Here is a 2,968-nt window from a genome sequence, read left to right as displayed (position 1 = left end):
GGGAAAGAATTCCCGGCGTTCCCGTCGCATCTCAAGAGGATGCGCTCTCCACAGGAAAGGCGAGAGGAACTCCAGGGTCGTGCCCCATTCCAAGAGTCCCCCAGATGTGTCAGTCCATTCCAGAGGAACCTGTTTTCCCTGCACTGCCTTGACGTTCAAGCCGAGGATCGACTCCCACCACGTGTGCACGGGGGACAGCCCTTTGGGAAAGCCTCGTGGGAAAGCCTCGTGGGAAAGACTCGAGGGAAAACCATAGATCCTTTGATCCACGCGGCAGACAGCGTGACACTCCTGCTACCGCTCTGGAGGAAAGCGCAAGTGCATGCCCGCATTTGAGACGAGCACTGACTCCCCTGGGGAGACTCCAGAAGTACCCCAAGATCCATGTCAGCACTGGAGAGGAATCCTCAGGTTCCGGCCCCGACTCCACACAAGGTCTTAGGCCCCGGCATCGACGGGAGAGGAATCCCGACAGGCCCCCGAGGAACTCGCATGGGGACTGGCCTTTCCTGAGGCCACCAGAGCGGGTCCCTGAGGTCCCCGTCGTAAGTCGAGAGCACCTGCCGCAACTCGAGAAAATCCAGGAGGTTTTGCCCTCCAGGCGAGATGAGGCCCATTTCCGCTGAGGCTTCTCGAGGCCAATCACATCTAACCACTGGAAATTCCAAAGGGTCCTTCACACCCTTGCTGCAAATCAAGAAGTTCCCCGACATACCCGTCACCACTCGAGAGGAAGCACGAGGGTCCCGCACACATCCAGGGGAGCCCCGTTTCCGCCTCCTAGCTCGAGATGAGGGATCCTTTCCCTGTTTCGTAGGGAAAGAATTCCCGGCGTTCCCGTCGCATCTCAAGAGGAGGCGCTCTCCACAGGAAAGGCGAGAGGAACTCCAGGGTCGTTCCACCATTCCAAGAGTCCCCCAGATGTGTCAGTCCATTCCAGAGGAACCTGTTTTCCCTGCACTGCCTTGACGTTCAAGACGAGGATCGATTCCCACCAAGTGTGCACGTGGGACCGCCCTGTGGGAAAGCCTCGTGGGAAAGCCTCGTGGGAAAGACTCGAGGGAAAACCATAGATCCTTTGATCCACGCGGCGGACTGCGTGACACTGCTGCTACCGCTCTGGAGGAAAGCGCAAGTGCATGCCCGCATTGGTGACGAGGACTGACTCCCCTGGGGAGACTCCAGAAGTACCCCAAGATCCATGTCAGCACTGGAGAGGAATCCTCAGGTTCCCGCCCCGACTCCACACAAGGTCTTAGGCCCCGGCATCGACGGGAGAGGAATCCCGAGAGGCCCCCGAGGAACTCGCATGGGGACTGGCCTTTCCTGAGGCCACCAGAGCGGGTCCATGAGGTCCCGTCGTAAGTCGAGAGCACCTGCCGCAACTCGAGAAAATCCAGGAGGTTTTGCCCACAAGGCGAGATAAGGCCCATTTCCGCTGAGGCTTCTCGAGGCTAATCACATCTAACCACTGGAACTTCCAATGGGTCCTTCACACCCTTGCTGCTACTCAAGAAGTTCCCCGACCTACCCTTCTCCACTCGAGAGGAAGCACGTGGGGTCCCGCACACATCCAGGGGAGCCCCGTTTCCACCTCCTAGCTCGAGATGAGGGATCCTTTCCCTGTTTCGTAGGGAAAGAATTCCCGGCGTTCCCGTCGCATCTCAAGAGGAGGGGCTCTCCACAGGAAAGGGGAGAGGAACTCCAGGTTCGTGTCAGCATTCCAAGAGTCCCCCAGATGTGTCAGTCCATTCCAGAGGAACCTGTTTTCCCTGCACTGCCTTGACGTTCAAGCCGATGATCGACTCCCACCACGTGTGCACGTGGGACAGCCCTGTGGGAAAGCCTCGTGGGAAAGCCTCGTGGGAAAGACTCGAGGGAAAACCATAGATCCTTTGATCCACGCGGCGGACTGCGTGACACTGCTGCTACCGCTCTGGAGGAAAGCGCAAGTGCATGCCCGCATTCGAGACGAGGACTGACTCCCCTGGGGAGACTCCAGAAGTACCCCAAGATCCATGTCAGCACTGGAGAGGAATCCTCAGGTTCCGGCCCCGAATCCACACAAGGTCTTAGTCCCCGGCATCGACGGGAGAGGAATCCCGAGAGGCCCCTGAGGAACTCGCATGGGGACTGGCCTTTCCTGAGGCCAACAGAGCGGGTCCCTGAGGTCCCCGTCGTAAGTCGAGAGCACCTGCCGCAACTCGAGAAAATCCAGGAGGTTTTCCCCTCCAGGCGAGATGAGGCCCATTTCCGCTGAGGCTTCTGGAGGCTAATCACATCTAACCACTGGAACTTCCTAAGGGTCCTTCACACCCTTGCTGCAACTCAAGAAGTTCCCCGACATATCCGTCTCCACTCGAGAGGAAGCACGTGTGGTCCCGCACACATCCAGGGAATCCCCGTTTCCGCCTCCTAGCTCGAGATGAGGGATCCTTTCCCTGTTTCGTAGGGAAAGAATTGCCGGCGTTCCCGTCGCATCTCAAGAGGAGGCGCTCTCCACAGGAAAGGCGAGAGGAACTCCAGGGTCGTGCTACCATTCCAAGAGACCCCAGATGTTTCAGTCCATTCCTGAGGAAAGTCTTTTCCCTGTACTGCCTTGACGTTCAAGCCGAGGATCGACTCCCACCAAATGTGCACGTGGGACAGCCCTGTGGGAAAGCCTCGTGGGAAAGCCTCGTGGGAAAGACTCGAGGGAAACCCATAGATCCTTTGATCCACGCGGCGGACTGCGTGACACTGCTGCTACCGCTCTGGAGGAAAGCGCATGTGCATGCCCGCATTCGAGACGAGGACTTACTCCCCTGGGGAGACTCCAGAAGTACACCAAGATCCATGTCAGCACTGGAGAGGAATCCTCAGGTTCCGGCCCCAACTCCACACAAGGTCTTAGGCCCCGGCATCGACGGGAGAGGAATCCCGAGAGGCCCTCGAGGAACTCGCATGGGGACTGGCCTTTCCTGAGGCC

Source organism: Ovis canadensis, chromosome 16 (assembly GCF_042477335.2).
Source record: "Ovis canadensis isolate MfBH-ARS-UI-01 breed Bighorn chromosome 16, ARS-UI_OviCan_v2, whole genome shotgun sequence".
In the NCBI taxonomy this organism is placed as follows: Eukaryota; Metazoa; Chordata; class Mammalia; order Artiodactyla; family Bovidae; genus Ovis; species Ovis canadensis.
This window is presented reverse-complemented; position numbering follows the sequence as displayed.